This window comes from Stegostoma tigrinum, chromosome 17 (assembly GCF_030684315.1).
Source record: "Stegostoma tigrinum isolate sSteTig4 chromosome 17, sSteTig4.hap1, whole genome shotgun sequence".
NCBI lineage: Eukaryota > Metazoa > Chordata > Chondrichthyes > Orectolobiformes > Stegostomatidae > Stegostoma > Stegostoma tigrinum.
This window is the reverse complement of record NC_081370.1, coordinates 50,862,953-50,877,462: the sequence shown is the minus strand read 5'-3', so window position 1 is coordinate 50,877,462 and position 14,510 is coordinate 50,862,953.

The following is a 14,510-nucleotide window of genomic DNA, read 5'->3' as shown; positions in this document are numbered from 1 at the left end:
TCTCCCTATTTATTCCAGTTCCCTCTCCCCATCCCCCTCTCTGATGAAGGGTCTAGGCCCGAAACGTCAGCTTTTGTGCTCCTGAGATGCTGCTTGGCCTGCTGTGTTCATCCAACCTCACATTTTATTAGCTAAACTATTAGAATTCAGGTTTCACTCTTGTGACTCAAGAAGTCTGAAAAACCTTAACTTGCAACTGTCTGTACCAAACCTGTCAGTGTAGATACACTTATCCCCCTCTTGTTTTTAAGCTCATTATCTATGTTGTGTGTATGTCATGTTTTGCTATTTTTCTTTGTGTTTAATAAATATTAAAACTCCACTCTCTGTCATTTAAGAAAATCTTGGAATTGTCTCTTCTTCATTGACGTACTTAATTAAGTTTCATGGAAGTGTGATAGTCACATGTCAAAAAGAAAATATTGTTGCAACTGACTGAGAGGAGGTTTAAAAAATGGGAACCAGTCAGCCAGCCTCTCTTGATCATAACAGTCGTGTACAGTGAACTTCCACATAAGAATAGGCATGTGTGTGTACCCACCAATATATTGGGGCATTTCTGTGACTGTGAAGCGTCAACAAATTCCTCGGAGCTTGGAGGACAACGTTACGAAGTCAGTCCTTTTATAGATTGTTTATTTCTTCATGACCTTTACCTACTAAGAATAATACGATGCAAAGTAAATTATTTTACTAGTTATGTCAGCAAATTGGATTCATTAAGCAGATTCTATTAGTTTATGTACTGTACAGGAACAAGTTGTTCTTTAGACTGTCCAAGTAATAAATAGCAATGTCAAGTTATTTGAAAAGGTAAAATCAATTCAGTTACTGTGCACTTTTGCCAATTTGTCTGTCTAGTTGAAATCTGAACAGCATCAAAATTGGAACAATGGCATTTGAACTCTATATTGTTTTACACAAGAAAATTGAATATTTCCAATATCTATCGGTCCAAAGGTTCAAAGAATCTTAATAAAAACTCAACCTGCATTTTGAGCATATTTTTCACATGGTCTTATTTCTCCTTTTAAGAAAGGTACACACAAAATGTAAATAAAATTTGACACAGCTACTTTCTAGCAGCAATCCTGGTGAGATTCCCCAGTTCTTACAAGGATCCATGATGGAGAACTATCAGAGCTTCTCCGTTGGTTCTGTAGGCATTAGCAACAGAAAATAAATCAACTGTGTAATTGCAGGTGTCTTCTATTTCTTACAAAGACAGCAGTGAAATTGAGCATGTTCCGAAATAGCCCACAGCAAAATAAACTGTGGATTCTGAACATCTGAAATGAAAGTGAAGCAACACTGGACAACTCAGCAGGTCCAGCTGCAGCTGGGGACGGGGAGTTAGAGCTAACTTTTGTCAGAACTGGAAAAAGTTAGTGATGTTACAGGTTTTACGCAAGTACAGAGACAGGAAATAGAGAGAGGAGACAAAAAAACAATAGGAAGACCCACGATAGGGCTTGGGTAGCATTTCTGACTTCATCCCCTGCCACCCAATTCTCCTTGCCTTCATCTCCCATCTCACCTACCCCCACAACTAACACATCATCCTCTGCCATTTCTGCTATTTCCAGTGACATGCCACCACCAACTCATCCACCAACCCCCCCATTCTCCTTTCAGCATTCCAAATGGATCGCTCTCTGATAAAATGATCGACTCCTCAACCACTCCCAACATTGTTTCCTCTCCCTCGGCATCTTTCTACGCGACAGCAGGACATACAACACCTACTGTTTTGTCTCCTCCATTCTCACCAAAAAGGGAGAAAATATGGTTTGCAGCTGGAGTGCTGAATTCCATGAATTTATTTCAATTCAGTATATCGAGTTGCTGCTCATGATGTGGCCTGCTCCCACACCAGGGATACCATGGAGACATGGGCTGACTGGTTGGCAGAAATTCTCCACTCAGACTGCCCAAGGATTCTGAGCTTCCTTTTTTATGTATTTTTGTGGGATATGGGTGTTGCTGGCTGGCCAGCAATTATTGACGACCCCTAGTTGCCTTTGAGTAGATGATAGTGAGCTGCCTTCTTGAACCCCTGCAGTCCACCTGCTGTGGATTGACCCTAAATGCCATTTCAACATTTTGACCCAGCGACAGTGAAGGAACAGCGATATATTTCCAAGTCAGGATAGTGACTGACTTGGAGGGGAACTTGGAGGTGCTGGTGTTCCCATATATCTGCTGCCCTTGTCCTTCTAGATGGAAGTGATTGTGGGTTTGGAAGGTACTGTCTGAGGATCTGACTGGGGGTGAATTTCTGCAGTGCACCTTGTTGATCATACGCACTACTGCTACTGAGCATCGGCTGTGGAGGGAATGGATGCTTGTGGATGTCATGCCAATCAAGCGGGCTGCTTTGTCCTGGATGGTGTCCAGTTTCTGGCGTGATGTTGGGGCTGCACTTTTCCAGACAAGTGGGAAATATTCCATCACACTCCTGACTTGTGCCTTTTAGATGATGGATAGGCTCTGCGCTGTCAGGAGTTGAGTTACTCACTGCAGTATTTCTACTTTCTGGCCTGCTCTTATAGCCACTGCGTTTACGTGGTGAGTCCAGTTGAGTTTCTGGTCAATGATAACCCCCAGGATGTTGATAGTAGAGGATTCAGTGATGGTAACACCATTGAATGTCAAGGGACGGTGGTTAGATTGTCCCTTACTGGTGATGGTCATAGCCTGGCACTTGTGTGGCATGAATGTTACTTGCTGCTTGTCAGCCCAACTGGATATTGTTGTATTTGAACATGGGCTGTTTCAGTTTCTAAGGAGTCACGAATGGTGCTGAACGTTGTGCAATCATCGGTGAACATCCCCACTTCTGACCTTATGATGGAGGGACGGTCATTGATGAAGCAGCTGAAGATGGTTGGGGCGAGGACTCTACACTGAGGAACTCCTGCACAGATGTCCTGGAGCTGAGATGCTTGGCCTCCAACAACCATGATCATTTTCCTATGTGTCAGGTATGACTTCAACCACTGGAGAACTGACTCGCCCCCAGATACCATTGATTCCAGTTTTGCTGGGGCTCCTTGGTGACACCTCTGTCAAATGCAGCCTTGATATCAAGGGCTGTCACTCTCACCTCACCTCTGCCATTCAGCTCTTTTGTTCATGTTTGAACCAAGGATGTAATGAGATCAGGCGTGGGCTGACAAGTAGCAAATAACAATCACACCTCACAAATGCCAGGCTTATGACCATCACCAATAAGGGACAATCTAACCACCGTCCCTTGACATTCAATGATGTTACCATCACTGAATCCCCTGGCAGGACCCAAACTGGGTGCCACTGAGCAGTTTATTGGTAAGCAGGTGCTGCTTGATAGCACTGTTACTGACAGCTTCCATCACTTTACTGATGATTGAGAGTAGACTGATGGGGTGGTAATTGGCCGGCTTGGATTTGTCCTGCTTTTTATGTACAGGATATACTTGGGCAATTTTCCACATTGACGGGTAGATACCAGTGTTGTAACTGTTCTGGAACAGCTTGGCGAGGAGTGCGGCAAGTTCTGGAGCACAAGTCTTCAGTACTATTACTGGAACGTTGTCAGGGCCAGTAGCCTATGCAGCACCAGTATCTGCAACCATTTCTTGATATCATGTGGAGCAAATCGAATTGGCTGAAGACTGGTATCTGTAATGCTGGGGACCACAGGAGGAGGCCGAGATGGATCATCCACCTGGCACTTCTGGCTGAAGGTTGCTGCGAATGCTTCAGCCTTATCTTTGCACTGATGTGCTGGGCTCTTACACCATTGAGGGTGGGGATATTTGCGGAGAGTCTTCCTCCAGGAGTTGTTGAATCGTCTACCATCATTTACGAATGGATGTGGCAGGACTGTAGAGCTTAGATCTGATCCATTGGCTATGGGATCACATTACTCTGTCTATCACTTTCTGCTTTTGCTGTTTAGCATGCAAGTAGTCCTGTTTGGTGGCTTCACCAGGTTGATACGTCATCTTCAGGTATGCCTGGTGCTGCTCCTGGCATGCCCTCCTAAACTCTTCATTGAACCAGAGTTGATCCCCTGTCTTGATGGTTATGGTTGAGTGGGGGATATGGCAGGCCATGAGGTTACAGATTATTGCTGGAGTAGAATTCTACTGCAGCTGATGGCCCACAGTACCTCATGGGTGCTCAGTTGTGAGTTGCTATATGCGTGAAGTCAGTCCTATTTAGCACGGTGATAGTGCCACACAACACGAAGGCAGGACTTTGTCTCCACAAGGACTGTGCAACGGTCACACTTATCGATACTGTTGTGGACAGATGCAGCTGCAGCTGGCAGATTAGTAAGGATGAGATCAAGTATGTTTTTCCCTTTTTCGTTCCTCACCATCTGCCACAGACCCAGTCTAGCAGCTACGCCCTTTAGGACCTGACCAGCCCAATCAGTAGTGCTGTTGCCAAGCCACTCTTCTTGGCTGACATTGAAATCCCTCGCCCAGAGTACTTTTTGTGCTCCCCATCCTCACTGCTTCCTCTAAGTGTTGTTCAACATTGAGGAATACTGATTCATCAGCTGATGGAGGACAGTATGTGATAGTCAGCAGGAGGTTTCCTTGTCCATGGTTAACCTGAGGCCATGAGACATCATGGGGCCCAGAGTCAATGGTGAAGACTCCCATAGCAACATCCTCCTGACTGTATACCACTGGGCCACCACCTCTGCTGGATCTGTCCTGCCAGTGAGGTAGGACATATCCAGGGATGGTGATGGTGGTGTCTGGGACGTTGTCTGTAAGGTATGATTCTGTGAGTATGACTAGGTCAGGCTGTTGCTTGACAGGTATCTGTGAGACAGCTCTCCCAATTTTGGTACTAACCCCCAGGTGTTAGTGAGGAGGACTTTGCAGGACCCTGCAGGACAGAGCTATTTCTGCTGTTGTCTTTTTTGGTGCCTGCGTCGATGCCAGGTGATCCACCCAGTTTCATTCCTTTGAGACTTCGTAGTAATTGATACAATTGAGTGGCTTGCTAGGCCATCTCAGAAGGCAATTGAGAATCAACCACATTACTGTGGGTCTGGAGTCACTTGTAGGCCAGACCAGGTGAGGATGGCAGACTTCCTTCCCTGAAGGACATTAGTGACATTTTCGTTTTTCACCCACTGTCCTACTTCGAGCTCTCTGTCCTCAGCTTCCTGTGAAGCTCAATGTAAACTTGAGGCACAGAACCTCAACTTCCAATTCAATTTCAGGTTCAGTATTTGAGTTCAAGCATTTTAGATCAAACCTCGGCTTCAACATTTCAACCAGCAAACCATTTGCACCTCCTGCAAACTCATCTCTTGTTCCCTTACTTGTCCTACTGTCACCTCCTTTTGTCTGATACCATTATTCTTTTTATCACTTAATCTTGCCTGCCTTTTGAGTAGGTTCATAATTTTATGTAGGTTACACTTATAAATTTTTAAAAAATGACAAAACTAAATGCTTTGGGATCAAGCATTCATTACTCAAGGCATTCTTGCCTTTATTTGTCAATGCATTGAATTCAAGAGCAAGGAGGTTACTGTAAAGGTGCTGTACACAGTGTTAATTCGATCATAGCTGGAGTACTGTGCATAGTTTTGGTCACTATGCTATAGGTACAATGTGATTGCTCAAAAGAGGGTATAGAAGAGATTCACCAGGAGGCTGCCTGGGCTAAAATGATTCAGCTACAAAGAGAACAAAGTGTGGAGCTGGATGAACACAGCAGGTCAAGCAGCATCTCAGGAGCACAAAAGCTGACGTTTCGGGCCTAGACCCTTCAGAAGGGTCTAGGCCCGAAACGTCAGCTTTTGTGCTCCTGAGATGCTGCTTGGCCTGCTGTGTTCATCCAGCTCCACACTTTGTTATCTTGGATTCTCCAGCATCTGCAGTTCCCACTATCTCTGAAACAAAGAGAGACTGGATGAGCTGGGGTTGATTTTGTTTGAACAGAGAAAGCTAAAGTGATACCAGATTGAGGTGTACAAAGTTCTGAGGGACATAAATAGAATAGACAGGAAGAAATGCTTCTCCTTTGCAGAAGGATCAATGATAACAGAGTGCAGTTTTAAGGAAAGGAGCTGGAGGTTTAGAGGAAACTTAAGGAAAAAAATAATCAGAGGGTTTCTAGAACTCACTGCCTAAAAGGATGATGGAGGCAGAAGCACTCAAGATATTTAAGAACCATTTAGATGTGCACTTGAAGTGCCATAGCATTCAAGGCTATGGGCCAAGTACTGGAAAATGAAACTAGAATAGATGGGTGTTTGATGTCTAACACAGCCAGGATGGGCTGAAGGGTCTCTTTGTGTGCTGTAAAAATTCTACAACTCTGTTACTCCAAGATTCTAAGCCATAGCAAATAATTACACAAATGGATTGTGGATTCTACAATTGAGTGTCTTGTTGTTATAAGGAAGTAATTAAAACCACTCTACCGACTGTCTCCAACCACTCAAAAGGGAGCGCAGAACTATCTCTGCAGAAAAGAATTTCTCATTAGAGCAAGTCTCCAGCACAGACGTTGTGGTTGATTAACAGGTCATTCTTTCCTTTCTGAGATCTGACGTGAATGCAGCCAGGGTTATGAGATAAGACTTTAAAGGACCCACTCTGTCAAAAAATGTCTGGACAGCCTCAACTCAGTTTCTGGCAAGGGCAAGGAAATGTTTAATGGTCAGGATGTGTTTCTAAAGAGGAAAACAATTCAGCTTCACATCCATGGTGTTCTTCATACCAATGCACACAAATTCAGTTGTAAAAGAATTGCGAACAAGGACTTACTGCATATTTGGAACTGTAAGTGGGCACCAGTTTTCACCCTCGAACAACGAGTAGCAAACAATAATTATTTTTACAACGTAGATTTATTCCCTGCCTCAAGCAAAGTTAAAATGTCCCAATGCTTAGAATGTTCATAGACCAATTTTACCACCAAGCTCCATAACAATAGTCACGTTGTTGTGGCCAGTCTTTGTAAATCATTCACATTCTGAGGTTTCTGCTAAGATTTTTCTTCCCTTTATGAACTCATTTGCTGTTTGCATTCATCTTCTGTTTAACAAAGAATTCACCACGCTTTAATTTTTTTCCACATTTCATTCGTTTGAGTAAGTATGCTAACTTTGAGGAGCCAACTTCAGTTAACTCGTGGAGCTAACTTTAAAGTTCGGACATGTGCTTTGAAGAGTGAGCCACTTCCCATGGTCCCAATCAAAGCTTCAGAGATGACCAATAAACTTGTAAATGCCTCTTTTAACTTGTAGTGGTTGTAGTTTTCAAAAAGCAGGACAATCACTTTTAAAATTTGAGGGGAAGCTTGGTTTTAATCCATGGACACTGTAGGAGTAACAGTCCAGAAGTAAAAGACAGGCCAAATCACAGGGAGAAGACCAACGCCAGCTGAACCCCAAGAACCAGCTCTGGAAAAGCCCAGCTCAAATTGAGAATTGATCTACGAGACAAGTAAACACTTCAGTTGAACGTCGAGGAGGAATATTTCTCAAAACTCCTGAACCCCAGCATTTTTAATGCTGAAAACACCATTAACTTATAGAATGTTTTGCATTATGTCTACACTACAAATATCATCATTAAAAAATAGTTACACACTGGAAACATTATCAAACATAAGCAACACAAAGATGTGTAACTTTCCTACCAGAGACGTTAAGCCAAATTGTCTATCGATCAGAGATAGTAGGAACAGCTGATGCTGGAGAATCTGAGATAACACAGTGTGAAGCTGGATGAACACAGCAGGCCAAGCAGCAGCAGAGGAGCAGGAAAGCTGATGTTTCGGGTCTGGACCCTTCTTCAGAAAAGGGGAAATGTCCATTTCTGAAGAAGGGTCCAGAATCAAAACATCAGCTTTCCTGCTCCTCTGATGCTGCTTGGCCTGCTGTGTTCATCCAGCTCTGCACCTTGTCTATTGATGACTTGTTCTATCTCCATTGTTAAGTGCAGCACAGTGTCTCAGTAGTTAGCACTGCTGTCTCACAGTGCTGGGGAGCTGGGTTTGATTCCAGCCTTGGGTGACTGTCTGTGTGGAGAGAGATAATGGGAACTGCAGACGCTGGAGAATCTGAGATAACAAAGTGTGGAGCTTGCTCATTCTCCCCATATCTGCATGCTTTCCTCCGGTTGCTCCAGTTTTCCTCGACAGCCCAAAGATGTGTAGATTAGGTGGATTGGCCATGCTGAATTGCCCATAGTGTCTAGAGTGGGAAATGCAGGAATGGGTCTCCATGGGATGCTCTTTGGAAGGTGGGAAAGGACGGTGGGCCTAATGGCCTGCTCCCACACTGTAGGGATTCTATGAATATCAGACATCACATCAGAGTACTGTGCCCCTGTCTGGCCAAGATGATCTCACAAGAGATAGTAGGAACTGCAGATGCTGGAGAATCTGAGATAACATGGTGTGGAGATGGATGAACACAGCAGGCCAAGCAGCATCAGAGGAGCAGGAAGCCTTATGTTTCGGATCTAGACCTTTCTTCAGAAATTCCTGAAGAAGGGTCTAGCCCTGAAACGTCAGCTTTCCTGCTCCTCTGATGCTGCTTGGCCTGCTGTGTTCAACCAGCTCTGCACCTTGTTACCTCGTCATCTCATAAGAATCTTGTTGACCCTCAGATGAAACAACAATATGTATCATAACTGGAGCTCTCCATTCACCTGTCCTCCCTGGACAGAATGTGCACACTTGAAAAGAACAGTCACTCTTGGAAACTAATGCATTACTGGCAGTTCCTGGGTTGTAAACATATTTCGTTCTGAAGTCTAGTTCCAAGTCAATTTATACATATGTTGGAAGTGAAAGCAGGCCAAGCTTGTCCAATCTTCCCACATAGCTAATACCCTACAATTAACAGCATCCAGGTAAATCAATTTTGTGCGCTCTCCAAAGTCTCCATATCCTTCTAGTAGTGTGGCAACCAGAACAGTTTACAATATTCCAATACGCCCTAAACAAATTTCTATACAGCTGCAACATGACTCGCCAATTGTTATATTCTACGCGCTCAGGGATAAAGGCAAACATGCCATATGTCTTCTTGACCATTTTATCCAATTGTGTTGGTACTTTTTGGGAGCTGTGGACTTGTATGCATAGATCCGTCTGTAAGTGGATGCTACTTATGGTCCTGCCATTTTTGTACATTTCCTTCCTGTATTAGGCCTTTCAAATGCATCACCTCACATTTGTCTGGATTAAACTCCATCTGCCATTTCTCTGCCCCAAGCCCCCAACCTATCCATATCCTGCTGTATCCTCTGACAATTCTCCTCACTGTCTGCAACACCAATCTTTGTGCCCTCTGCAAATTTGCTAATAGGCCACCTACATTCTCCTCTAAATCATTTATATATATTACACAAATCCCAACAGTTGTTTACCTGTAATACTTTTAAAATCTCGAAGGCCCTTCCTTTTTCATATTGACATACCCCCGCGTATCAACATCTTTCTACTGAGACTGACCATCCACATGCCCTTCTCCTTTATGAATACCGATGCAAAGCATTCATTAAGGACCTCGCCCAGTTCCTGCGCCCCCGGGCATAAATTCCCTCCTTTGCTCTCAATTGGATCTAACTTTTCCTTAGCTACCCTCTTGTTTTTTATATATGTATAAAATGCCTTAAGATTTTCCTTTATCCTGTTGGCCAACAACAATTAATTTTCCCGTTTAGCCTTCCAAAATCCTTGTTTGAGTTCTTTCCTGCTTTCTTTGTAGTTTTCAAACACACTGTCTGTCTTCAGTTTCTGTAGGAGGCAATGGCCAAGAGAATTCTGTTAAGCATCCTGTTTCTTTTAGACTAAGCTCACAATATCTCTTGTCATCCAAGGTTCCCGAAACTTGCCATCCTCCTCATTGATTTCCACCGGTCCTGAACTCAAATGAACTCGTCTTTAAAAGATTCCCAGATGCCAAATATGAATTTACCCTCAAACAGATATCCCCAATGTATATTCCCCAATTCCTGCCTAATATTGTAGTAGTTAGCCTTTCCCCAATTTAGTACTTTCGCCCACAGATTACGCTTATCCTTATCCATATGTAACTTAAAACTTACAGAATTATGGTCACTATTCCAAAAACTTTGATCACCTGGCTGGGCTCATTCCCCAGTACCAGATTGAGCACGGCACCTTCCTTAGTTGGTCTACTTACCGTTTTGTTTTACAGAAAGCCATCCTATACACATCTAACAAATTGCAGCCCCGCCCAAGCCGCTGACACTAAATGAGTCCCAGACAATATCAGGTAAGTTAAAATCACCCACCAGAACAACTCTTTTGTATATTTTCCCATAATCTGTCCACACATCTCTTCCTCTATCTCCCACTGGTTGTTGGGAGGCCTGTAGCACAAGCCCATTAAAGTGTTTGCACCCTTCTTATTCCTGAGCTCTACCCAGATGGTTTCTTTTTTAAATTCATTCACAGGATGAAGGCATCACTGACCAGGCAGCATTTATCGCTCATCCCTAATTGCCCAGTGGGCCGCTTAGAGTCAACCACATTGCTGTGGGTCTGGAGTCACATGTAAGCCAGACCAGATCAGGATGGAAATTTCCTTCCTGTAAGGACATTAGTGAGCCAGTGGGGTTTTCCCGACAATCAACAATGAGTTCATGGTCATCAATAGATTCGTAATTCCAGATGTTTTATTGAATTGAAATTCCACCATCTGCCATGGCGGGATTTGAACCTGGGGCTCCAGAGCATTATTTGGGTCTCTGGATTAATAGTCCAGCGACGGAACCTCTAGGCCATTGCCTCCTACAGACAAAGGGGGTGGCCATGGGTACCTGCACGGGCCCAAGCTTTCCCTGCCTCTTTGTAGGTTACGTGGAACAGTCCCTCTTCCGCACCCACACTGGCACTAAATCCCACCTCTTCCACTGTTACATTGATGACTGTATCGGCGCCGCCTCATGCTCCCAAGAGGAGCGTGAACAGTTCATCCATTTCACCAACACCTTCCACCCCAACCTCAAGTTCACCTGGACCATCTGCAACACATCCCTCACCTTCCTGGACATCTCTGTCCCCATCTCAGGCAACCACCTAGAAACCAATGTCCATTTCAAGCCCACCGACTCCCACAGCTACCTAGAATACAGCTCCTCCCACCCACCCTCCTGCAAAAATTCCATCCCCTATTCCCAATTCCTTCGCCCCCGCCACATCTGCTCCCAGGATGAGGCGTTCCACTCCCGTACATCCCAGATGTCCTCGTTCTTCAAGGACCGCAACTTCCCCCCCGCAGTGGTTGAGAAAGCCCTTGTCCATGTCTCCCGCATTTCCCGCAACTCTTCCCTCACACCCTGTCCCCCCAATAACTGCCAAAAGAGAACCCCCTTGTCCTCACATACCACCCTACCAACCTCCGGATACAACGCATCATCCTCCGACACTTCTGCCATCTACAACCTGATCCCACCACTAAAGACATTTTTCCATCTCCACCCTTGCCTGCCTTCCAGAGAGACCACTCTCTCCGCAACTCCCTTGTCTGTTCCACACTCCCCTCCAACCCCACCACACCCGGCACCTTCCCCTGCAACCGCAGGAAGTGCTACACTTGCCCCCACACATCCTCCCTCACCCCCATCCCAGGCCTCAAGATGACTTTCCACATCAAGCAGATTTTCACCTGCACATCCGCCAATGTGGTATACTGCATCCGCTGTACCCGTCGTGGCTTCCTCTACATAGGGGAAACCAAGTGGAGGCTTGGGGACCGCTTTGCAGAACACCTATGCTCGGTTTGCAATAAACAACTGCACCTCCCAGTCGCGAACCATTTTGACTCCCCCTCGCATTCCTTAGACGACATGTCCATCCTGGGCCTCCTGCAGTGCCATAATGATGCCACCCGAAGGTTGCACGAACAGCAACTCATATTCTGCTTGGCAACCTTGCAGCCCAATGGTATCAATGTGGACTTCACCAGCTTCACAATCTCCCCTCCCCCCACTGCATCCCAAAACCAGCCCAGCTCGTCCCCACCTCCCTAACCTGTTCTTCCTCTCACCTATCCCCTCCTCCCACCTCTAGCCCCACCTCCATTTCCTACCTACTAACCTCATCCTGCCCCCTTGACCTGTCCGTCCTCCCCAGACTAACCTATTCCCTCCCTACCTCCCACCTATCTTCTCCTCTATCCATCTTCAGCTTTTGTGCTCCTAAGATGCTGCTTGGCCTGCTGTGTTCACCCAGCTCCACACTTAGTTACCTTGGCCTCCCCAGGTGCTGCTGGATGAGCTCCCCAGGTGTCCTCCCTCCGTACAGTTGTGGTAGTTCTCCCTAATCAGTAGCACAACTCCCCCACCTCTTTAACATCCCTCTCTATCATGATGGAAACATCTAAATCCTGGAATGTTAAGCTGCCAGTCTTGTCACTCTCTCAACCAAGTTTCTGTCGTAGCTACAACATTGTAGTTATATACTAACCCAAGCTCTAATTTCACCTGCCTTACCTGTCAGACTCCTCACATTAAAACAAATAGTGTTCACCACCAGTCACACCATATTCAGTAACACCTCCCTATGCAATCTTCCTCTTAGTCTTCCTGGCCTTTGTCTCTGACTCCTCCTTGGTCATTTTACCTGCTGACCAATTGCTCTGGTTCCTGTCCCCTCTGCCACTGTCGTTTAAACCCTCCCAAGTGACACTAGCAAACCTCCCTGCCAGGATCTTGGTGTCCCTTTATTAAGTAAATAAAGTATTGGAATCAGATGAGCTATTTGCTAATGGTCTGGTGCTATTCCCTTTCTTTATACTTCTGTGTGTGTCTATGTGAAAATGCTGGAGCTTTCCCAACTGTTTTCAATGTCTTCCCAGTCAAATGCTTTATCCCTGAATGAATTCTTTGTTACAGAAGGCTATTGCATTGATGTGATAAATTTGGATTTTTCTAAAGACCATCATGAGGCTATGTTTCGTAGGCTTATGATTAAAATCAGAGAGTGTGGAGTCAGCTGACTGGATCAGAATAGGTTACAAGCAAGTTGCAAAACAGAAAACAACAAGTGAGAGTTAAGCATAGTTATCCAGTCTAACAGTAAATGAGAACTAATGTTTCATTGGTACCAATGCTAGGACCACTGTTGCTCAAACGTTACCCCAAAAAATGCACTCAGGAAGGAGGAAGGTAGTTTCAGGACAGGCTGGACCTGTATCCACCAGAGTTTAGATAGAGTCATAGAGTCATACGGCATAGAAACAGACCCTTCAGTATAACTAGTCCATATCAACCACGTTCCCAAACTAAACTAGTCCCACCTGCCTATGTTTGGCCCACATCCCTCCAAACCTTTCTTCTTCATGTACCTATCCAAAGATCCTAAGGGGCCTTAATAGGATGGTTCCTGAAAGGACGGTGAGAGAGACTTGAACTAGGGAACACGGGTTTAAAAAATCCCATTTCAGACAGAGATAGAAAGAGTAAAAACAGAAAATGCTGGAACAGTTCAGCAGGTCTTGCAGCATCTTGGAGAGAAATCAGAGGTAGCATTTCGGGTCGAGTGACCCATCCTCAGAACTGAGTTTCTCCAGCAATTTCTGTTTTTGTTTCTGATTTACAGCATCGATGGTTCTTTCAGCTTTTATAGAGATAGAAGGATCACTTTCTCACAGAGTGTCAATAGTCTTTGGAATTCTCCACTCCAGAGCAGTGGAAGTGGAGTAATTGAATAATTTTAAGCCAGAAGTAGATGTAGTCTTGACCAGTAAGAAATTAATTATTATTGAAGGGAGGCAGGAATGTGGAGTTGAGTTCACAATAGATCAGCCACGATCTTATGGAATGCTAGATTTTAAATGCTCCTAATTTTTATGTTTGTAAGTTCAAATTTAATATATGAATATATGCCATTTGCTTGTAACTAGTAGAGTTGATCAGGGGAGACAGTGGATGGAGTTCTGTTTGGACTTTGGAAAGATTTTCAACAAAGACGTACATCATACTAAATGTATAAAATCATAGCACGGGGGAGTGGGGCTAGTGTATTGAGATGGTTAGAAAATTGTTTAGCGGACAGGAAACAAAGGATAGGAATGCATGCTAACAAGGTGTGGAGCTGGACGAACGCAGCAGGCCAAGCAGAAAGAAGGGTCTAGACCCGAAACTTCAGCCTTCCTGCTCCTCTGATGCTGCTTGGCCTGCTGTGTTCATCCAGCTGTACACCTTGTTATCTCAGATTCTCCAGCATCGGCAGTTCCTACTATCTCAGTAGGAATGTATGGGTCTTTTTCTGAATGGCAAGTAATAATTAGTGGGTTAACACAGGGATCGGTACAGGACACCAGCCATTCACAGTTTATGTGAATAATTTAGATGAGGGCAGTAAATGTAATATCTTAAAATCTGCAGATGGCACAAAGCTGGGTGGAAGTCAGTTGGGAGGAAGCAGAGATGCTACAGTTTAATTAGGACAGACTGCATGAGTAAGCAAAAGTGGCAGGATACTGTGTATATTATGTGAGGTTA